The sequence below is a fragment of the Hemicordylus capensis genome, chromosome 6, assembly GCF_027244095.1.
Source record: "Hemicordylus capensis ecotype Gifberg chromosome 6, rHemCap1.1.pri, whole genome shotgun sequence".
Classification (NCBI taxonomy): Eukaryota; Metazoa; Chordata; class Lepidosauria; order Squamata; family Cordylidae; genus Hemicordylus; species Hemicordylus capensis.
This window is the reverse complement of record NC_069662.1, coordinates 72,485,477-72,508,852: the sequence shown is the minus strand read 5'-3', so window position 1 is coordinate 72,508,852 and position 23,376 is coordinate 72,485,477. Positions and strand designations below refer to the sequence as shown.

General features: G+C 48.4%; 1 long non-coding RNA gene across 1 annotated transcript; it reads right to left on the bottom strand.

Annotated features, from left to right (window-relative positions):
• Positions 1–510: 510 nt before the first annotated feature.
• Positions 511–11,556, bottom strand: LOC128330601 (uncharacterized). The gene is made up of 3 exons (XR_008310175.1): positions 11,465–11,556; positions 7,192–7,402; positions 511–717 (listed from the first exon to the last, which is right to left on the bottom strand). It is a non-coding gene; the product is annotated as an uncharacterized LOC128330601 (long non-coding RNA).
• Between the last annotated feature and the right edge of the window lie 11,820 nt (positions 11,557–23,376).

The window sequence follows — 23,376 nt, the reverse complement described above, 5'->3', positions numbered from 1 at the left end:
TTACTTTACTCTCAGCATACACGCATGCCTAACCAAATTCCGCTGTGTTGTGCCTCTGTGCACTCTGCTGTAATGAAAAAGGGATTCTCTTACCAGAGAGAATTCCCAACACTTTCAAGACTGGCAACTGTGGGCTGGGCAAGAAACTGCTGCCACCAAGCAGCCTCCTCCCCTTAAGCCCGTACACCAAAGCCTTTCACAAGTTACTACCAGAGGCAGTAGGTGGTGGGGTCAGTGGGGGGCCTGCAGCAGAGGCAGCAAATGGTGGGTGAGCAAGTCCTCAGCCGAATCTGCCCCTGCTGCTGCTAGAGTTATGCTGCTAGAGTTATGATAGTCAAGTAACTGAGGGACAGGAGTATTCTTCCTACCCTAGAGGCACGCACGGTGCACAGGTCTCCCGATTTCAGAGCAGGAACCAGAATGCTCTACAAAACCTCTGAAGCTTCCAAATGTTGTTCTGTACATAAGCAGAACTCTTGCTGTAGAGACCATGGAGGAGGAGCAGAGGTGTGTCTTTCAGAAGAATATATTTATTATCAATAATAATAATAATAATAGTAATAATAAATAATAATAATAATAATAGTAGCAATAATAAAAAATAACACTATTTACAAAAATAACCAAGGTTGGTCTTCTCCAGATCCACTTCCTCCCCGCTCAGTTGCTCTTCTTCCACCTTCGCTTTCTCCCCCCTCGCTTCCTGCACCCGAACTTCTGAAAATATGAAGTAGATACAATCATTAAATTAAAATGCTCTCAGTAAATTGGGTTTCCCCCAGTGAATCTGGGAGACATTTCTTTGTTGCCATTACAATGGCAAACTAGAAACTGTGGGCTGGTTTCCACAATTGCTTTTCCATAACCTTCAAACCTTGCTTTGTGGTTTGCCAGCACAGCCCAATTCTGGCTCTCACAGATCTTTGACAGGATTGCAGGTACACAAACAAGGTGTCTTGCAGCATTCCCGCTCTAAACCTGGTCTCCTACGGACTGAAATGGTTGCAAAACCGTAATTCCTCATAGTGGGCTGGTTTATACAATTCTAATGAGAGTAGGAGACGGGTCCTACCCAGGTTTGGGAGCTGTGTGCGCTCCCGTTTCCCTTCATAACTAAAGACATGTCAGAAAAATATTTTGCAAAAGCAGATGTCTCCTTCAGATCCCTTCCTAGATCTGGTGCTCAGGTCTGAAAAACGGAAGGCTGTTCAGGTGCTAGAAATGCAGCTCTGGATTCCACCCCACAAATTTTGTTTGAGAATCCCATCACAGAGACCAGGTGTGTAGGGATGAAATGGAGTAGGGGGGACTGCCCCTCGGCCGTGGGCCCCACCTGGGTGCAGCCTCCCCCCAGGGAACCCTTCCCCCCCCAACTGCTACCTGATGATGCACCTGTCTCCTTCCCTGTTGTGACATTGCCCCAGAGGCGTAGCTAGGGCAAATAGCGCCTAGGGCAAGCACTGAAATTGCGCCCCACCCCCAAATATCTGACACTCATCTTTCAGATAACTTCACCAGAATATCACCTCAAAAATAAAAGTCAAGCTTGTTCATCTTTTAATTAACAAATGATGGCACTAACTGAACATTAAAACTGCACCTTACATGCTTTCAGTGATTCAAATTGCTGAGGCAGCACAGATACAGCCTTCTTCAGAAAGCAGGAATCACCACAGCTATCAGCTATTCAGAGAGGTACTGGAGACTGGATGGAGTCCTTACATTCCCTGATCAGCATGTTCATTGCATTCCAAATCCAGCAGTGTGTATTAGCAACCCCCCTGCCCTCCCCGCCCCGCCAGCTGCTATCTGCCAGCAAGCAGCAGCATTCACATTTTTTCTATCCCGCTCTTCCTCCAAAGAGCCCAGAGCAGTGTACATACTTCAGTTTCTCCTCACAGCAACCCTGTGGAGTAGGTTAGGCTGAGAGAGAAGTGACTGGCCCAGAGTCACCCAGCAAGTCTCATGGCTGAATGGGGACTTGAACCCGGGTCTCCCCAGTCCTGGACCAGCACTCTAACCACTCTCAAGGCAGTGTGCGCACACCTGCATTCAGAGTGGGGCCTTACAGCCTCAGTGCCTCCTCCAAAACACAAGTCAGCCTACATGCACATACAGCTACAACATGCAATAAAACAAACAAAAAACCCACTCCATCTTCAGAGTAAGATACACAAAATGAGCAGGCAGGGCTACTGCTGGGCAATCTCAAGGTTAGGGCAAGGAAGAGAGAGAAACTAATACATTAATTCATAAGGGGTACACTTAGGAACAATTCTGGAATGTTAATCCAACTGTCCCCTCCTTTCCCCTTCCAATCAATCAGAGCAAACAGCATAGGAAGAGAGATTTTGTTCATCCATGTGCCTATTTTTTTAAATTTATATTTACACTTATATCCCGCTCTTCTTCCAAGGAGCTCAGAGTGGTGTACATGGGGTTTTTTTATCCTCACAACAGCCCTGTGAGGTAGGTTAGGCCGAGAGATACATGACTGGCCCAAAGTCACCCAGTGAGATTCATGGTTGAATGAGGATTCAAACTCAGGTCTTCCCAGGCCTAGTCCAACACTCTAACCACTACACTATGCTAGCTCTCAGGAAAAGTCACAAAGAAATCCATCAATTACACCTGTACTCATCAGCCTCATAGAAGCAGTCTCTGCATATTAAGCTTTTTCAGGTTTCTTTTGGTGACTGCATTGTTTATGCACCTTAATACAAGTCTGTTTCTACATTGGTGTGCATGCCTGGCAGTAAATAAAAAACTTATTGTAAATTCTAGAAAGTGTCTTCAACTTTCAGATGTAGAACCACCTTTTGCACTTACGTTTACAATTACAACCCTTTTTCAATTACACATGATTTACTGCACATTTTAATAGTCAACTCTTTTCAAAGACAAGACTTAAATCACAAAATCCATTTTTAACAAACTAAAAGTGCTATCATTAGCTTCCAGCATATTTCCTTTTTATGACCTTTATATTTAAATATATTTATTCTTCTCAACTTACCATATTTTGATTTTGCATTTATTTTCATAAACATGCACCACCACAGGCTACTGCCAATTACTGAATAAGCCTCCCCTCCTTGATGGAATGGGGGCTGCCTTAATAAAGCACATAAAGAAATGAAGTTGCGGACAAGGTGCAGAACCCCAGAAAGCCATCTGTAGTCCATATGCCCCCCTCAGGGGCGTAACTATTATTAGGCAAGGGTAGGCAGCTGCCTGGGGGCCCCCACGCCTTGAGGGGCGCCCCAGAGGCAAGTCACATGACTATCTATTGTGAAGTGTGTGTGTGTGTGTGTGTGTGTGTGTGTGTGTGTGTGTATCAGTGAGGGGCCCATTTTAAAATGTTGTCTCTGGGCCCACTCCAGCCTTCTTACGCCCCTGCCCCCCCTCATGGTTTTACCTTGTAGGAGAAGCCTTAGCCCTTTCTAATTACCTCAGAGATCTGGTGGAGTGGTAAACTACCCACTCAACACCCCCTGGAGTGTTGGGGCACATGTACCCCAACCTTAGACTCAGAGGTACCAACCCAGAAATATATGGAATTCAGGCCTGTGTCTGATTTCATTTTATATTAAGAGTTCAATTAAATGCCTGAACTTGAGGTGAAGCCCAGATCTCATGACTGCCCGGTAAATGATTTGTAAAGGCAGGGGTAATCTAGCATTGGTTAACAGTGTTTGTGGAACTCACAAGAGACTCAATGGGTCAGGCTTAATGACCAGTCTCACACTGCTGAAATTATCCCTTTTCCTCACTGACAGGATGCTTCTGCCTCAGTCAAATATATTGATTAACTCATCTCACTCATGTACCCCTTTTTATGTTACTTTAAATATTCTCTTGTTATAATTACACACTAGATAGAGGTACACAAGAAATAATGTCATTGCTGTCTCACACAAATAGAACTAATTCTCTCACTAACTCCTGACCTTTAACACCTTTTGGGATCAGGCTAGCAAATCTGGGACAAGAGAAGGGGCCCATTTGCAACTCAGAGATGCAGATTTGATTTGGGCAATGTCCCCTCCTCAAGATAGCAGTTAACAGAAGATGAGCTTGAGATCTCTCTGGACTGGCTGAATAATTAAAAGATGATATCCAGAAGATAACAGCAAGTTGTCACCTTTTTGGGGACCCAGGGAAAGATGAGGAGATTTGAATAGACTCTATGAGAGATCAAAGGAAAATACCACTATAAAGAACAGGCTTACTGGAAAGAGAACTAGCAGTCTTTTGCCTACAGGCAGTCTTGTGCCTACACGCAATCTTGTGCCTAAAAGCAAGATCTGCTCATGAGCAATCCAAGGGTTTTGCTGCCCAAGCCGCGGGACTAGAGGCAGGAACTCTGTCCATGGGCAGGAACTGTCTGTGACTTCCACTGCGCAGTGAGAAGTCAAGACTTCCCCAGCCATGGTGCTCTGACTATCAGCCGTGCTCTGAGGAAACTGCATGCTTGATCCAAAAGCTCTTGTCTCCAGCCAACAGCTTCTCTCCTTCAGCTGAAAGATCCATCGCTCTCAAGCCTCTGATCCTGGTAATATGTTGCCTCTACAAGCCTTGGATCCTTCCATCCTTTCCCCTTCTTCTCCATTCCCCTCGTCCCTCTAATTCCTGATCTCCCCAAACCATGCCAGTCCTCAGCCTTCCTTACCCCCCCCCCCTTTTTCCATCTCTATCTGAGTTGTATTAGGCTCTAGGAAGATTTAATACACACACATGTGTTAGTTAGGAACACTGGGTGAATATTGTTGCTGGTTAGGGTTGAAATACTGTTAGTAATATTGATAGAATGTTCTGCTTTCTGCTCAGTTAGATTGATGTTGTTATTCTTTTATACTCAATAAAGCCCATTGAATCATTTAGGTTTGGTTTGATCTCTTTTCTTCCTTGCGTCCAGATCCTACATGGTCACTATATAAAAGAACTTGGTCACTTGGTGACACTATGAGACAGGCCTCATTTTGTATGCTAGCTAATGAGCATATTCAGTATATAAATCAGGCCTGGACCACAACAGGAGGAAGCAGAACACAGTGCTACAATCCAAAAGGAAAAAAGAAAGCGTTGCAGAGCATCTATAAGTGTCAACAGTTGCACGCTGAGAACGGTTAGTTGCACTAACAGCACTACAGTGGAACAGGGAGGCAAATCAACATTATGCAATAGATGCAGGTACCAGTCACCTCAACTGTTTTGCTTTTTTAATTAAAATCAGCTGGTGAAAAACTATACGTCTGAGCAAAGGGACAAAAAGCAAAGGATCATGATATTTCCCCCCAGCAGTTATTTTTTTCCTCCTTAATGTTGCCCTCTCAAGGCTCCTTTTCCATCCATGTGAGAAAAAAGCAGCCAGAGGTAAAAAACACTCCACCCATTTCTCTGCTGAAACTCGCAACTGCCAGTGGCCATGTGTAATTCGAATCACAACCACCCACACCCGAGAGAGTATTACATGTGTCTATTGTAGAAGGCACATCTTAGCCCTGAGACTGCTTCTACAGCTAATCTGTGGAATGAAGAAGAAAAAAGCCCACTAGCATGTCACCATCAACTGTTGACTGTCTGGACAAACACAGAAAAAACCCAGTGCAAAAAACTAAATACAGTTTTATAATACATCACTAAAGATGAACCATGACCACTACTGGCATAAGAGTTATGCCTTCTACAAAATAATTCAAAGCAATTTATTTTTGCAATTCCCTATTCCACGAAAGCAGACAGCAAAGCTATTACCCATGAGCTGCTGGAAGGGCAAACCAGCACAGCTAAGTACCTACTCTCTTCTGCCCCCCTCCCCTCTAACCCCCTCCAACAACAGAGCACAGAGAAAAGCCCACCCAAAGAAAGGAAGATAGGATTTGAGCTGGATGTGGAGAGGGGTTGCCTGCAAAATTTTGTTTACTGAATAAGGAGCACACCTTGGAGTGAAGAGGTGCTTTCACGCAGCAAGCCTACCCTGAAATGAGACTGAAGAGCTCCCTCCGGCTCTTTAGAGCTCTAGGCCACGCCCTTTTGCATGTGAAGTATCACATGATGACATCACATGCAAAGGAGTGTGGCCTCGAGCTCTAAAGAGCTGAAGAGAGCTCTTCAGTCTCATTTCAGGGCAGGCTTGCTGCCTGAAAGCATCTATTTTCCCCCTCTGGAGGAAGAGAAAGGGGAATAGATGCTTTCAGGTAGCAAACGCTCCCTAAAAATAATCGGAAAGTCAGTTCTCTGTGGGGGTAGGGGCGGGGGCGCAGGCTCTCTGCCGGGACTCAGATCTCTGTTGTGCGACTTTCGCGGCTGCGTGAGTGGGGGTGGCAGCAGGCACCCAGCAGGGGGGGATTTTCCAAAACAAACAAACCAACCCTGAAAAAAAACCACACAACTGTGATGGTTGGGTGCGGGGCATGGCAAGCACTTGGCGCTCCCCTGCAACTGGCGCCTAGGGCACGTGCCCTGCCTGCCCCACCCTGATTATGTGTCTGCATGGCCCATTCAGTCGGCGAGTGCTTTCTGCACTGGCCCAGTAGGGTTCTTCCTTCATCTCCCTGGCAAGCAGGGCAAAGAAGCCCCCAGCTGGGCCAACACAGAATGCACTCTCCAGTTGGATGCGCTACACATGCTGCTCAGCCCCAGAAACGCCTCCAGCATTGGTGTCCTGACTCAGGGTGGAAGGGGTATGGCTGGCCGGGGACAGCACAGCCGGGGACAAGCCTGCCATCAGAGGAGGAGGCAGCGGCAGTAGCAGTATGTGTGTAGGGAGACCCAGTGCTGGCAGAGGAGACCTCGTTGCGTGGCGGGGGGTCCGGCCTGGCAGCATTGGCAGGAAAAGGGCAGGCACCTGCCTGTCCAGGGTTGCTGCCAGCCATCCTACGCCCCGGACAGAGACCGGGAGTGGGTGAAGTACTCCAAACAGGGAACTGATTCATTTGTGATTGTTTTAAGCCTAAGTATATAGCAATGCATGCAGAGCATCCTATATTAAGTCTGCTCAAAGGGGGAGTGGATGGTTCATGTAGGGTAGAGTCAACTGGTATGAGTAAAAGGTTGTGCAAATTAGCTACCATGAAAAAAATGTATCTGACAATCGTACTTTGTACTAGGCTGTCTTACAGACCAGCTCTAATATGACGAGGTTAATGAAAGGAAGAAGCAGGCGCAGATTACTCTACATTTACTTACCCCATGTAAAGGCAGAGGTGCAGATGGAGGTACGGACTGATGTACGGATGGAAGTGCGGATGGAGGTACAGACCGATGTCCGGATGGAGGTGAGGATGGAGGTGCAGATAGAGGTACAGGTGGAGGTGCAGATGGAGGTATAGACTGATGTACGGATGGAGGTGAGGATGGAGGTGCAGATGGAGGTGCAAACAGGGTTGGTGTTGTGGACCTGACAGAATGAAAACAGACATTAAAGAGAATCTGCTGCATCTAGGCCAGCCTGAGCACATTTGCTTACAGCACTACACAAACCAACCACATACACCTTTACTCCAAACAGTCTGTGCTCTATCAGAGGCAAAGTTGCACCTAGGTAATTTTGGAGCCTGGACCTAAAGGTTTCTGGAGCACCCCACCCTGCAACTTAAGCATCATGCCCCTACACACACACACACACACACACACACACACACACACACACACACGAAATATTTTTAATAGGTGGGTTCTTGAGGGCACAAACAGCAACTGAACTCACAAGAATGTAAGAATATAAAACAGTTACACTTATGCAGATATGCACTAGCAGAAATGTTTCAACACACAACTTAACATATTCCCATCCCACATATCTCCCCCCCACTCCCCCCTCTGTCTCTAAAGCACCTGAAACAGGTCACAGTTATACTTGAGTGCCTGGTCCATTGAGGGCCAGTAGAGACCACACCACCCAAAACAAACTAAAAAGGATTTGGGGGCCCCCAAGGGGTTTGGAGGCCAGTGTTGCCTCTAGCAGGGATTTCCAGATACTGTTCACTACAACTCCCAGCAATAGCCTTTGGCTGCAATGGCCTTTGGCTGGGGATTCTGGGAGCTGTGGTCAACAACATCTGCGAATCACTGTTTGAGAGAACACTGGTGGAGGCCCTGGACTTCGGCCCCAAAGTTCAAAGTGCCTTGCTCCATATGTCCCAACCAGGACCTTAAGTTCTTCTTCAGAGGCCCTCCTCTGAGTGCCCTTGCCAAAGGAGGTGAAGTGGGTGGCTACTAGGGAGAGGGCCTTTTGGGTGGTGACACCCCATTTATGGAATAGCTTCCTGAGTGAGCTTCGACTGGCTTCCTCACTTTGTTCTTTTAGATGCCACCTAAAGACCTTTTTGTTCTGTCGGACTTTTAAAATTTTGATTTTCAAATTTGATTTTTTAAAACTGATTTTTAAAGAGTTTTAAAATGTCTTTGTATTGCATTTTGTATTTCCTCTCCCCACTCCCACCCCTGCCCCTTTTGGTCTCTTATGATTTAATGTGTTGTATGTTTTCATTTCATGTTTTAATTTCATGTTGTCAGCCGCCCAGACAACAATTTGTTATGGGATAGCTAACAAAGTTGTTCATCACCATCATCGTTATCATCATCATCATCATCATCATCATCATCATCATCATCATCATCGCCACCTTAAATTTATTAAAGGCTGATATCCAGAGCAGCAACCAGAAAATCTGCTCCTAACTCAGCCAGATTGTTCCAGAGCGGAGGGCAGAGGCGGATCCAGGGTGGGGCAGCCAGGGCACGTGCTCTGGGCGCCCCCTGAAGAGGGCATAATTTCCATGCCCCACCATCACAAGATTCAACCAGTGGGCGCCGCCGGAGGGTCCCGGTATCTCCGGATCCCAGGTGGCCGGCGAGCGGACCAGTGGCACCTGAACCACCCCCCCACTCACTCTCACAGGCTGCAGCAGCACACTCACACGAGATCTCTGGGCAGCGTGGGACGGGGGCGGCGGGTGGGTACTCCCATTGGATGGTGGAGAGCGCAGGCCAGGCCCGAGAGCTGTCTGGGCCACCCGCACCAAGCAGGGTCCACGTGGCAGATAGACTCGCAGCAGCAACTGCTGGGTGTTTTCATGCTGCTGTTCCGTAGTTTGTGTGCTGCTGTTTGTTGCCCAGCAGGCCACACAGCGTCTGCCTGCCCTGCTGGCTGCCTGCATTCTTGCATCAACTGCATACAGATTCTTCATAGGAAGGTAAAGAGCACTGATGGGGGCAGGAAAGAGCAGCCAGAATTGCTCCCCTCCCCCAGGGGCGTATCTAGGGCAAAGAGCGCCTAGGGCAAGCACTGGAATTGCGCCCCTGGGGTTTCCAGGAGTCAACACCGACTTGACGGCACACTTTACTTCTCAGCAAGGTTCAGAAGTCACATGAGGGAGAGACATCCATGGATGGCAGAATGTCCATCAAGTGTTTTGAAATATCAGTCTCAAAGTTGAGACATACCTACAATCCGGAAAGTACATCCTTCCAGAAATCCCTCAGGGACCTCTTTTTGCAGGCAATGGATAATGACAGAGGCAGGGAGAACAGTGAACATCGCTCCTCCCTCCTGCTGCATGCACACTCTGCTGCTTGGGAACGTTCTGGATGAGTTAGCAGCAGCCTCTTGCTGCTCGGGATGTCAGCCACTCTTTTCCATTCGATTGGCTGCGGTGCCTTCCCACTGCGCCCTCTCCTCCCTCTTAAAGAGAGGCCTAAATATAGTTACATAGGAAGTTGCCTTCCACTGAGTCAGACCATTGGTCCCTCTAGTTCAGAAACTTAATGGGGTTCGAGGCGGCATTCTTCTCCTCCCTCGTCATTTGGTCATCACTTGGCAATTACTTCTCAAAGACAGAAGCTTTTTCAAAGTCGCTCAGCTGTAGCGCTAGATCCAGTGTCAGCTCCGGTGCCGATGCTGCCCGAGGTGAGGTCCATGCGCTGCTGGCCACACCCTTGACACTGACGGCAGCATCCGGGGACAAGGCCAGAACTGCCTCTTTCATGCCCCCATTCCTCTTCACTGCCATGCAGAGGGACTTTGAACTGCAGATCAGCAGTGTGGGAGGAACAAGCTCCCTTTTCACCCTCCTCACTGCTGAACCTGCAGTTCAAAAACCCATCCCCAATGGGGAAGAGCGAAGGAGGTCACGGAGACAGGGAGGGAAGGTGGCGGGGAGCCAGAAGTGGCTGGCAGGTGAAATGACATCTGGCCGGCGAAGGGCAGGGCACTCAAGCGGGACTGTTATTCTGCAAGCAGAAGCCTTTGCTGTCATTATGCTTGAAATGCAGAACTGATTCCAAGTGTGTGAACAGGGCGCTTTCCAGATTGCACGCTATCACACTGTCACAAAGGGTCCCTTCAGTGTGCTTCTGTGGAGCCTGTGTTTTGACATCACAGCCCCTGTGTTGTAAGGAAGGTGCCTTTCCTATTTCTGACACCGCCTTTTGGATTTTATTGCTGTGTCACAGCCCTATAATGTTGCATCTGCATTGCAAAAATAAAATAAAATAATAGCTGTGTCTGCCCGTTGTAGGAGGCTTTCCCCCTTATAATGGCTCTCTAATGTCGGTTGAATTTGGCACCACAAAACGTTGCAGTTTACACCGCTTTCTGCGGTGCACAGCTCACAATCTGGAAAGCGCCCTGGTGACCAAATGATGGCCAACCTGCACATGACCTGAGAGCCATCATTAGAAGACAAGTGCAAACTGGAAGCAGACCCTTTGGACTCTCAGTCACAGGGGGCCCCAATCTGGGAATGTGTTGTGCAGCGAGGGGCAGAGTCAAGACTTTCCTACTGTGCTCTATCCATGTGAAAATTCGCCCCACCATACCAAAGCGGCCATTTGCCCCCAAAGTGGTGATTTGGCATTCAAAACGTTTTCAAAATGGCATTCAAAAGGTAAAGAACGGGGGAGCAGTCTCACAAAAATAAAAGTAAAGTAAAGTGTGCCGTCAAGTCGATTTCGACTTCTGGAGTCCACAGTGTCCTGGGGTTTACTTTGGCTAAAATACAGGAGGGGTTTACCATTGCCTCCTACCACGCCATATGAGATGATGGCTTTTCAGCATCTTCCTATATTGCTGCTGCCCCATATAGTACCTGCGGGGATTCGAACCAGCAACCTTCTGCTTGTTAGCAGGATGACCCACGCGAGTGTATGGAGGAATCCTGGGGAGACTCCCGGGATCAGAAGGCTTGTTTGAGCCTCCCGGCGGAGGTCTCCTGGTGTGTGGCTGTGGCACGGAGCCATGCCAAGGCGCCACACGATCAGAAAACCCGGGTTAGTGGAGCACTCACTCAGCTGGGTTGAAGGGAGGGCTACATTGGCGGGCTAGCTGCCAGAGAATCACTGGGCTCACCCGCAAGCCTGGTGGGTCTCACGAGGATGGAAAACAGGGCTGGGCTCTTTTCGCCCGGTTTTCCTCCATCATGAGAATAGCCTCATTGGATAGAATACAACCATTACTTACATTCTTCTTGAGTTGGGCCTTCTTGGAGGCGATTGTTCTACCGCTGGCGGGCTTGGTGTACCTGGCGGGCTTGGTGGCGCTGGTGGAACTCTGACAAAGAGAGAAGAGCCAAAGTTATGTGGCGCTTGCAGAGCAATAATAGGGTCTCCAATGGTTTCACAACTGGGTATCATGTCTCCAAGACTGTTTGGCTGTTATGAACCTGGCTGTCTTAGCACAGCGACACTGCACCAATTTGCCCTGAAAAAGTGGTTCCCATCATGGCCAAGATTGTGTTAGTGGTCGAAAAGAGAGAGCCTTAGCGATGAACCGCTTGTATCGAGAACAGGGTACTGGCTACACTTTTAGAAAGAGCAAATCCAAATGGTGTGCTAAGTAAGGCAAAATCCTGCAACAGGAATCAATGACGTACATGAAAGAGTATGGCATCATGTCTTTCCAGGTTTGCACAATTCCTCCGGCTTCTACAAGCCAGGGGGAGGGCACAAAGATCTATGCCCAGTGCCGAAGTCCCACATTTGATTCAGCTTTACAGGTGAATGACAGGCAAACTGTTCCAATGGGGAAGCCATTAACTGTCTCTTGAAGCGAAGAGAATACCAGGGCAAAACAACATGAACGGGGTGGGGGCTTAATTGTTCTTGTCTTCTCGACAGTGTCTCCCGCCCTCTTCCACCTCCAGATCCAGCTTGGGCAACAGAAGGCAGATAGAATCGCCCCCCTCCCGCAACAGCAAGACAGAGCTCAGCAGCGATCCAAACCATTCTTCTCGGCGACCTCAGCCTGTCGGGGAGGAGGAAGCTTCGCCAAGGGGAAGTTTGCTTCTCTCCCACCTTCCATGACCTCGGGCTCCCAGCAGCTCCCTCTCCCTCTCGCAGGCACGCTGCATGGGAGAGGGAGCAGGGAGAGCGATGGCAGGCAGGCAGGCAGGCAGCTGCCTTTGCGCTCCCTTGCAGGCATGCTGCACGGCAGAATGGAGAGGGCGAGGACTGGCCGGGGGGCCCTCCGAGGCTGTGGGCCAGGAGGCACTCGTCTCCCTTTGCCTCATTAGCGGGACGCCCCTGGACATCAGAAACGAGAGCGGCACCTTGCTGACAGCGCAGGGACCGTGATGCCGAAACACAGGCAGGACGGAAGCACACTGAAGGGGCAGTAGTGACACGGTTGTCGCATGTAATCTGGACAGTGCCTAGGCTATGAAAGCGGATATTAAGCACAGCCCATTCCCACGCACGTCTACTCAGATTGAAGTCAATCCCCTTGCGTTCGATGGCATGGACTCCTACATATATGTAGGGAGGGGATTAATGCAGAGGGCAGCTGTTTAAATTCAGCATGAGTTCGGGAGTCAGGAAAAGCTCATTTGCAGGCTCATTCTGGGAAATGGTGGGAGAGAGGCATGGCAATCCACCCTATCAACCCCATCATTTTGTCCTCCATTTCCCAAGTTTATTTATGTTCTTGCACATTAGAGAAAGGTTTCATTTTAAAAACAAAAAATAAAACAATACTAAGCTGCCCCAAAGAGTCCCTCAATGCAACTTCCCACATCAGCACCTCAAAGCTGGCAAACCTCTATTGAAAAACAATTGTGGAAGAGACATTGCAGGACATATAGTGGCCACCAGGGCCAGGAAATGGCAGAGCATCATAATCAACCACGTTGTCATCAAACCACTCCTCATGTGCCTCAATAATGCAATGCTTGTCCACCGGGGGGGGGGGAGACAGGAGGGGGATGCGGAAAACATCGGAACGCAACAGGCTAGCAATGACGTCGTCTAGATTCTCTGTAACAAGTGAGTGAATGAAAGAGAGTGATTCTGAAGGAAAGGGCTAGTGTGGGAGCAATCAGAGATAGGATGTTCTGTAACCCATGCAGATCTGAGAATATTCCTTTCATTTATACCTCTCCCGGCTGAATATAGCCTTGTCTCCTGAGGAGTCCTCATCATGCTGTTTCTTTCCCCCGACTTTATCCACACTCTCCTTGAGCCGAAGAGGCTTACCGAGCACTGGAGAACCTGCACTGGAAGACTGAGCAGAAGAAGGGGTCAGTGGGTCACAATCTCGTGACAATGAGTCCCAACAAACCAACTTCAGGGTTTGGGGTGGCTATCATGCCATTATTTAGAGGTTTTCTAGATGACAGTAAAATATGCTACAAACGGAGCTTGCCAATGAATATCAGCTGAGAGTGCACAGAGAATCCAGAGCCTCCTGCAGATGGTTGCTTTTTTCTTCTGGCATCTGATGGGGAGGTCACATGGGAAGGAGGCTGCTGGTGCGATTTTCACTGCGCCCCCTGCTGGCCACCTCTTGCTTCTCGTTATTAACCCACCCCTTTTCAAATTCATTTGCTGGTGAATGTGAGCTAATCACCAAAAGCAAGGAGTGGCCAACAGGGGGGTGCAGCAAACATTGCACCAAGGGCCTTTTCCCTACGTGACCTCCCCATCAGATCCCAGGAGAAAAATCAGCACCAATCTTGGGGAGGGTCTGGATTCTCTGTAAACTCTCAGCTTGTATTGATTTGCAAGTTCTATACAGAGCATCTTTGACTGCCATCTAGAAAACATCCTGGATATATGATCGTAATGCCCACCATTTCTTGACATTAGAATGCCAAAGGGAAGAACCCAGATTGGGGCCATACAGAGGAAGAAATGTGCCTCTGTGGGCAGGAGGAGGAGTCTTCATCGCGGGGACAAGGAGCAGCTTTAGTTCTCGTCATCAAATAGTTTCTAAGTGGACATAACATTCACTTTCACAGAAAAGTGAATGGAAGATCGCCTCCTTCAGAAAAAAGGTCAAGTGAAGAATACTGCTGTGGTGAGGACAAAAATGTCTATTTCTAAAATTTCTGTTTGGATACTTGAAAATCATATGAGGTACAATGAAGGGAAGTTAAGATGGTGTAGAGTGGTTGGTTTTTTAAATCAAGAACTTGCATAATCAGATCAAATAACTTGCAAAATGAGATCTCAGTCTATTTAGGGCATCAGGAAAATTTCTACAGTATTTATTGGCTTTTTGGGCAAAACCACCCCCACAAATATTCAGCAAATGAGGAGAAATTTGCTTGGGAAATTTTTTCAGATGAATTGCCAACAAAGGTTTCCAGAAAATCCATATCTCTGTTGACGATGGGAGAACATAAGCTATCTCCTTACCTGTTTTGCACCTTTCTTCTTTCTGCCTAGAAAGGGCCTTTGAATGAGAATAAAAAGAAGAAATTGACACCCAGGCCTGATCATTGCCTTGGGATGCTTATTTATTTAGTTATTATTCATTGGATTTCTATACTGCCCTTCCGAAAATGGCTCAGGGCGGTTTACGCAGAGATATAACAAACAAATAAGATAGATCCCTATCCCCAAAGGGCTCACCATCTAAAAGAAACATAAGACAGAGACCAGCTACAGTCACTGGAGGCACTGTGCTGGGGGTGGATAGGGCCAGTTACTCTCCCCCTGCTAAATAAAGAGAACCATCATGTTAAAAGGTGCCTCTTTGCCAAGTTAGCAGGGGAGATGGAGGAGGGAGAGAATGGAACAAACTGAATGAAACGTTCTCTCAAAGAAATGGGTGATATGTGTTTTTTAGTGGTAGTCACAGCTGGCGTACCAATTTTCCCCTACATGAAAAGGGTTGTGCAAATGGGGCACATGGGATAGATTTGTACCCTGAAATGTCAAAAATGGAGAAGGCATAATGACACTAGGAGGAGAGGTTTTGGAATATGAAGTCTGGGAGTGTGTGGGTAGCTGAAGAACATGGCCAGAGACTTCTGCAGCACACAGAAGTTCTGCCCACTGAACACTGGAGGATCGGACAGACACTGTTTGCATCCTTTCAACTTTTCATCCACTGCCTTAAGGCCTAAAAAATGGTTTTCTTTTTTTAACATGGAAGTGGACACCCAAATCCTGAGCTTGAGACCAGGTCCTGTGTGTAGAGTCCCAAGACTGCAGAATCACAGAAGACCAGGCATTCCTGAGCAAGGCTTACCGTTTCCTTTGAGGGGTGCCATCCTTAATTGCAGAAAGCTGAGAACAGATCTGTTTGTCAAGAAAAAGAGAGGAAAGACCATGAGCAACCAACCACCACGTAAAGATTTCCTGCAGCGGGCCAGAGCCAATGATTTGGGTGGTCAACCAAGAAATTGGTTTGTTAGCATTCCTGTCATGATAGTGCTCCTAAAAAAGAGAGGTGTTGGAGCTCATTGTTGATTGGATCTCCCAACTCTAATCCCTATTGTGAGGAAATGCCTGTGGGTATTCAGGGGTGAGGGAAAGACACTGAACGTGCTCAGAGGCCCTGCTGTCTTTGCACGCTTCAGGTCCGAGCTCTGGGATTAGAAACAGCAGCTGAGTTCACCAGAGGTAGAGGCAGGATGAACTCTGGCTCAAATGAAAGCTCTCTACAAAGCATGAGTATTTGGCATATCCCGTGTGAAAGTAGTTCTTCCTCAGTTGGGGGGGACTGTGTCTTTGTGGGACATTCGCTTCCCACCCCAAGCCCTTGGATATGGCAGTTCATAAATCCAACTTAAAAATGCATTTTAGCTTACCTCAAACAGGCAAATTACTGCCATGATCATCGTTATCACTGCAGTCACTGAAATAGCAAACAGCCTTTTGCCATAGCCATATTCTGAGATTCCCTGGCTTGCAATCTGCAAGGTGGGACAAAGGAAAGGGAAAGGGAAAACAGGCTTTTTTGTCTTTCTACCTTTTTCTCCCCCCACCCCGCTCAGAATAAAAAACACCACTTGTACTGCTCTCTATTGAACTTGCTCTCATATGGACATATGCAATTGTCTTCTACCAAGTCAAACATTGGTCCATTCAGCCCAGTACTGTCTACTCCTTTTTACAGCTGCTCTCAGCCCTGAAGCCTTAACTAAGAGGCTAGAGATTAAGCCTGGACTCTCCTGAATGCAAGACATGGGGTATATTGCCAAAGAGAGAACAACTCTATTTGAAAATGGAAGTTTACACAATTTCTCCAAGGGGTGATCTGACGGGTTTGTTGGCCATTGTGAAATTTGACAGCATTACCTGCTGACCATTTGCTACCAATCCATGATGGGAATCAAGTCTTTTGAGACCATCAGAGATTGGTAGCAAATGGCCAGCAGATGGTGCTGTGTAATTGTGTGATGGTTAGTGACATCATCCGAATGCATCATGGAGAAATGGTAACAACCTCCATTCACATCACAGATTGGTAGCAAATGGCCAGCAGATGGTTTCACCTCATCACCTCCATTCCCTCCCAACCTTGCCATTCATCTCCCCACCCACATGATCGCCACTGCGATGAGCAGCAGCGCAGCAATCTGGAGGCTGGGGAAGCAAAGCCTGGCCTCCAGGAATCCCACAATGCAGCACCACACCAGCAGCATTGTGCATGGAGAAACCCTAGAGGCTGGGTTGCTCCTTCCCTTGGCATCTATCATTAAAATGGTTGCCAGCAGCCTGAAGGGAGCTGCCAGCACCCCAGCTGCCCACATGACCAGATGGTGAGGGAGGAGGCTGCATGTACACCCTCCTACCTCACCTGGACTACCCAGTCGAGGAGTGCCGGGATTGGGACCGATCCTGGCAGTTCTCATGAGCAGCTCTGCCCAGGTGGGGCTGCACTAGCATGGCTAGTGCTGGTCGTGAGAACGAATGCATTGTCGTTCTCAAGTGCAATGGATATCGTGGTACTTATTTTACAGACAGAAGTGAGAGATTGATATTATTCTGCATGAAATATATTCTGCAAAAGAGTGTGATCTTTTCTGTGTGAAATATATTTAAATTAATTCAAAACCAATTCAAATGGCCTGAATCGGTTACCCAACCACTTTTTAAAGGCCATGTCTCAATCGGAACAGAGTTTATTGCAATTTGAAAAGAAAGCATGAACGACAAACCCAAATGTTTCATGGGTTGACTCTATGCTTTCAAGAAGCCAGTGCCAGGTGAACTCCCATTGCCTCCCCTTGTTCACGCCCAGTGAGCCACATCCAGGTCAGCTGATTGTTGCCCAAGCTCCTCCTGACAATGCATTAGTAGGCTTGACAACCCCTCAGGCTTGACAAGCTTTGCCCCTTACCTCAGGATTCACCCGTTTTCTTGGATTTCCTGTGGCCAGGTTGGCAACATTCTTCATAGGCCGGCAGTATGACTTCCACAGGGAGGACGTCTCCTTGACGTATTCTCTCTCACTGAAGAGGTTCAGCAGCATCGTGAGCCTGGAAATCATCTTAGCACAGGCCAGCTGGACCTTGGACTCTGTGCAGTCTGCTTTGAGACTACGGATCACGTGGGCTAAGCGGCTCCTCACTAGCGTGACTGGGATAAGGGAAGAGCGCCACTTGTTGAGGTCAGCCTCATCATGGTCTCCCTCAAGCCAGGGAGTTTCACCATGAGCTCCGCCATCCAGGATGATGGTAGCTGTCGACCAGGGGATGCTAGGTGTGGACTGCATAACAGCTTGGTCGGACCTGTGCAGCGACGCTGTCCTTGGCCTGCCCCGTGTACTGCTGGTCTTCAGCTTCCTGATTCCCAACACCCTCATTACTTCTTTTTGCATCCTATTCAAAGCCTCATCTTTCTCTGCTCAGAAGCAAGAAGAAAAGAACAGGATCATCCAATGTCCAAAAGCACCTGATGCTCAGATCATTAGCAAGTTGCAAGAAGAGAAGTTGTAAAGGGACAAATGTGTGACTGCATTTCATCCTGTCAAGGACATGCAGAGCAAAGATGCACCAGTTAGCAAGTTAGCAACCTAAGGTGGCGCTGAGAAAATAGCACAAGGTCTCTGATCAGTGCGTGGCCAGAGAAGAAGCAGCAGCATGGAAGCCGATGGGAGTCTGTGTAAGCAAGACTCCACTGAAAGTTGCACAATTTATTGCTGCTGGAAGCACCATACATCTCGGCTTTATTTTTTTAAAGGAAGTTTCTAGCTGTTTGAAAGTCTAGAAGTGTGACTGACAAAATCACAGCAACAAAGAGCCTTGTAGCTCCATTAACACAATGTCCTGAGTTTTTGTAGGCAAGAATCTACTTCATCGGAGGCATGAGGTGGACGATGAAGGATATTTGGCAACACTGTGTTGAAGGACTAATTACAGTCTCCAGTAGAGGCATTTCCTGATCTATCCCCAAGGCTTTCTCCTCGTGACAAACTTGTATCCGTTTGTACCACCTGAACTGTCGATTAGAGACCCTTAGCTTCCACCCACTTTTCAAAATTCTATCAGGGTTCCCTCAGAAGGGGGAAAGTGACTCTGCTTTAAACCACTTTAAAGTTGTGCCGTCGAGTCGGTGTCGACTCTTGGTGACCGCATAGCCCTGTGGTTTTCTTTGGTAGAATACAGGAGGGGTTGACCATTGCCATCTCCCGCTCAGGATGAGATGATGCCTTTCAGCATCTTCCTCTCTCGCTGCTGCCCGATATAGGTCTTTCCCATAGTCTGGGAAACATACCAGCGGGGATTCACACCTGCAACCTCTTGCTCCCGAGGCAAGTTGCCTACCCGCTGCGCCATTAGGTGGCTTGAAACCACTTTAAAGGTGTAGACCAATAAAATAGAATAAGCAAGCTTAGACCACGTTCAAGGCACAATGAGCCTCTTTTTATAATAAGTACATGGGCCTGTAGTAGAGCAGTGAATCACACACAGGTCTATCCCTCTTGCTCCACTGGCAAGCAATCCCATCGCCTCTGCCCCCTCCTCTCCCTCTTTCAGGGCCATGAATTCATCTCAGGCACTTGGCTGCAGAGTCCCTTTCTTCTCTCTCCCCACTCCTGTCCCTTGCTTTCCCAGCAGGCAGAAAAGGAGGCAGCAGCAAAAGGAGGCAGGTGAGCCAAGGTGAGCCCAAACTGCACCAAGTGTCCCCGAGAGAGAAGCAGTCCAGCCTTCCTTCCCGCTGCATCTCAGGCAAGGGGCTGCAGCAGGTGGTTTAGTCCCTACGCAGGAGGAGGGAAGGAGGAAGTGGCAGTGGCAGGACTGCCAGCCAGCGCAGAGGAGCAGGATGATAGACCAGTATTCTGGCATGCTCCTTCCACACATACATTAAGAAGAGGAACCCGTTTAGAAATTGCCTCTGTATGGCTCCCGCTCTGTTGTGTGGTTATGCCTGAAAGTCAAGAGCAGTCAGAGCCACCTTAAGTGGCGCAGCGGGGAAATGCTTGACTGACAAGCAGAAGGTTGCCGGTTCGGATCCCCGCTGCTACTATATTGGGCAGCAGCGAGAGAGGAAGATGCTGAAAGGCTTCATCTCACACTCCACTTTCTACCAAAGAAAACCAGGAGTCAAAAAAGTGGCACACTTTACCTTTAAACGACAGTTACTGATATGCATTTCTTCAGGTTCCCCACAAACATCTTTTGCTCTAGGGATGGGATCTTCCTCCTGTAACCCTTTTAGGCAGCTCTCATTCCAGTAAACCAATGAGGGAGCTAGAATGTGAGCTGGAATTTGAAAAGAGCCCACCTTCCATGGGAGGGGGTCAACTAAAATTCCGAGGCACTTGAGGGGGAGAGTGAGAAAGAAATGAGGCTGTTGCTTAACAGTCTCAGTGACAAACTGTACGCTATGTTTTCTGCAGGAAAGGCATGCGTGCTGCTCTGAGAGTGCTCTTACGAAGGCTTTCCTAACAAGGACGGGGGCAGGGCTGCCGCCCCAAAATCTTCACTTAACGCTACAGCGCCGGAGGGGGGAGAGCGGTGGGAGGGGTAAGTTCTACCCCCCCCGCACTTAAAGGGAGACCCCCCCTCGGTGCCGGACCGCCTCTTACATGGCCTCCGGACCGGTTCGTGCACACCCCTATGAGCAAGTAGCTTGTAACCAGGCAAAGGCGTTTCACTCAAGCTCTTTTTGAAAGATGACTAATGATTGCCCCTGAAGAGCTCTGAGGCTGAAAGGCATTGGTCTTCAATCAATGCTACACAGCGAGCCCCGTGAGATGCGGTCTCCTTTTTTGCTTGTGTGTCCCAATAGCCACACTCCTCCTCAGAGGGCAGGCAAGGAAAGGAGGCAGCCTCTCCTGACTCTGGAGAATGGGGGCCGTGCTGTCTCCTGGAGCTTGTTGGTCCTCTCTGTCTCTCCAAGATGCCTGACAGGGAGTCTTCAACCCTATGGAACTGCTCAGAAAACGCAAGCCGAGTCACCGCTGTCCATTCGCTCGCCCTCCCTCCTCTCTGGGTGGTGCAGCAGGAGAACATGGGGACTTTGGAAGCTGCCTTTGAGGGAGTCAGACCCTTGGCCCATCTAGCTCAGTATTGTCTACACTGACTGGCAGCAGCTCTCTGAGGATTCAGGCAGGAGTCTTTCCCAGACCTATCTGGAGAAGCCGGGAAGTGAACCTGAGCATGCAGATGCTCTTCCACTGAGCTATGACCCCATTCCCTAAGGGGAAGATCTCACCGTGCTCACATGTAGTCACCCAACCAAGTCCAAGCCCTTCTTAACAATGGGGACAATTCATGCTCACTACCTGAAAACCAGCTCTCCTCCCCCATCCCTACCACTGTGATGACCAAAGATGGAGTGTGCAAGTGGCCTGCTCATGCAAGGAGCTGTTGCCTCGATTGCTTGCCTGCTCCCTCTCCCTCTCGATGAAGCCCCATTTCTCCTACTTCATGAAAGAGAGAGAGAGAGAGAACAGGAACAGGAACAAGCAGAGGCGATCTCTGCCATCCGCCCCAGCTTCCTTTCGGTCAGTTGTTCATTCAATCTGTGAGGGAGCAGATAGAGCCTTCAAGAGGGAAAGCGTAAGTGAGTGCTTGGAAGCAGCGGTGGCTGCTCATTCGCTTGCCTTCCTTGCTGCTTAGAGACAGCGTGGCAGGAAGGCACTCCTGATGGCTGCTCCTGCAAGGTGATTGTTACCAAGAGCAGCTGCCATAGTTTCTGATCCGAGGGAGAGTACACAAGAGTGGGTGAAAAGATGAGGTTGCTCCTTCTACAAGCAGCTGCCTCTATTGCAGGGCTGCTCACCTTTGGGCCTCCTGCAGGTGTTGGCCTACAAATCCCATAATCCCTGACTCTTGACCACTGTGGCTGGGGATTATGGGAGTTGTAGTCCAAAAACAGCTAAGGGCCTAAGTTGAGCAGGCCTGATCTATTGGTATATCTGTCTTTTCTCTCTAGACAACATGTGGCGGGGATTGGGTCCAGCAAGCCCAATCTTCCCCACTGCCCCACCCAACAGGCAAGGGGGTAGAATTTGGTAGCTTGCATTCTCTCTAGGGGCAGCGCCAGTAGTCCAATCCTTCTCACCATCACAGAGAGAGAGAGAGAGAGAGAGAGAGAGAGAGAGAGAGAGAGAGAGAGAGAGAGAGGGCGCCACCTGCCATCTCTTCCCCAGTTGCTCAGTCTCTCTCTCAACAGCATAGTGGGGAAGACGGTTTTCTCTCCAGGAAAAGAGAGGGCAGGAGTGTGGTCAAAGGAACCTACTCTTACTCTCTGCAGTACAATTCCTGGTTTGGCAATCAAAGCTGAAAAATAATGAGAGTCCCAGGAAGCTGACACCCCCCCACTCCGAAAAGGAGAGTAAGGGCCTCTAGAAAGTATTACCTTTACACTTTCAGAGGTCACTCTGCACAAATTAGAATCATGGAGGAAGGATACATATTTTGGACCAAGGGAAGGACTCCAGAAATCAAAGCAAAGGTCCAAAAATCACTTTATCCCCAAAAGGAGACATTTGCAGACCTACTTTGATTTCTGTGCAGTTTGCATCATTGCCATTTGAGGTCTTCTTTCTTAGTACATTCTGCCGATGAGCTCATTTTGCAACAGGTTTTCCCCTGCTTAGAGGGGAAATTGTGAAATGCTCTTTAACATTCAAAACAATACAGAATTTCATCAACTACTACTAGCCTACCGCAGAGAGTTTCCTTTGTGGTACACGTGTCGGTGCAGTCCAACTTCATCGTATCAGACAAAACTTCAATGTCATCCTTCAGATGGCAAAGACAGCAGAACACCTTGTTAGGCAAGATGCTGTGAAGGAAAAAGACAGAACTCCTCACAGCTTCTTGGCATTTCTTGCAGGAGAGGACAGTAACTGGCAACCCCCACAACCAATCCAGTCCTTTCAGGAGGGTGCCATGCCGACCCACACTTTGGGGGCTCTCCACATATCCCCCACATCTCTTCAGAAAATGTTTCTAACTCAAAACTGTCCTATGAAGGGATATTCCCATCTCCATATACTGAGGAAGATTGAGCTGACTTTGCTGTGAGGGAGATAATGGAGATTATCTTCCTCCCTTTGCTGTGAGGGAGATCATAGTCTCCCTTTGCTGTGAGGGATAATAATTTCTGATGAAATTATTACTTGCCGAAGAAGTAGGAAGCTGCTTGATACTGTGGCAAATCCTTGGCCCCTTGAGTTCAGTGCTTTCTAACTCTAACTGGCAATGGTTTCTCAGTGCTTCAGAGGGAGGTCTTTCCTAGCTCTGTTCCCTGAGATTATTTTAACTGGAAATTCCAGAGAGTGAATCTGGGACCCTGCATGTGCAGAGCACTGTCATTAAGCTATGGCCCCACTCCATTTGTGTTTGAGTGCTGGTGAGGGAAAGCATACAGCCTGTGAAGGAAAAGAAGGAAGAAAGAAAACCTTTTTTAATGAAGGGCTATTTCCGGAGAAGATGGAACTGGGAGATGTCTCAAAATGATGCCCAAAGATACTCATGACTCTAGCTCAGTGGTTTTCAGACTTTTTACCATCAGGGAATCTTTTCCGTGTTTTTTGTCTCCTGCAGACTCCCTGCATATCTGCCACTTCCTGTCTCTTGCAGAGGATTCTGGGGAATGTTCCTGCACTCCTTCAACCCACACAGGGGGCATGCCCTCACCATTGGTCCACACGAACTGAGCGTACAGCTTGGAACACACCCAACAGTC